This window comes from Oncorhynchus keta, chromosome 8 (genome assembly GCF_023373465.1).
Source record: "Oncorhynchus keta strain PuntledgeMale-10-30-2019 chromosome 8, Oket_V2, whole genome shotgun sequence".
In the NCBI taxonomy this organism is placed as follows: domain Eukaryota; kingdom Metazoa; phylum Chordata; class Actinopteri; order Salmoniformes; family Salmonidae; genus Oncorhynchus; species Oncorhynchus keta.
In genome coordinates, this window is record NC_068428.1 from 48,464,424 (window position 1) to 48,465,167 (window position 744).

Below are 744 nucleotides of genomic sequence, written 5' to 3' on the forward strand. Positions count from 1 at the left end.
TAATTACACTATCACTTAGTTATTACACATTAATTACACTATCACTTAGTTATTACACATTAATTACACTATCACTTAGTTATTACACATTAATTACACTATCACTTAGTTATTACACGTTAATTACACTATCACTTAGTTATTACACGTTAATTACACTATCACTTAGTTATTACACGTTAATTACACTATCACTTAGTTATTACACATGAATTACACTATCGCTTAGTTATTACGCGTTAATTACACTATCACTTAGTTATTAGACATGAATTACACTATCACTTAGTTATTACACATGAATTACACTATCGCTTAGTTATTACACATGAATTACACTATCACTACGTTATTACACATGAATTACACTATCGCTTAGTTATTACACGTTAATTACACTATCGCTTAGTTATTACACGTTAATTACACTATCACTTAGTTATTACACATTAATTACACTATCACTTAGTTATTACACACGAATTACACTATCACTTAGTTATTACACGTTAATTACACTATCGCTTAGTTATTACACATGAATTACACTATCACTTAGTTATTACACATTAATTACACTATCGCTTAGTTATTACACATTAATTACACTATCGCTTAGTTATTAAAAGTTAATTACACTATCGCTTAGTTATTACACGTTAATTACACTATCACTTAGTTATTACACATTAATTACACTATCACTTAGTTATTACACACGAATTACACTATCACTTAGTTATT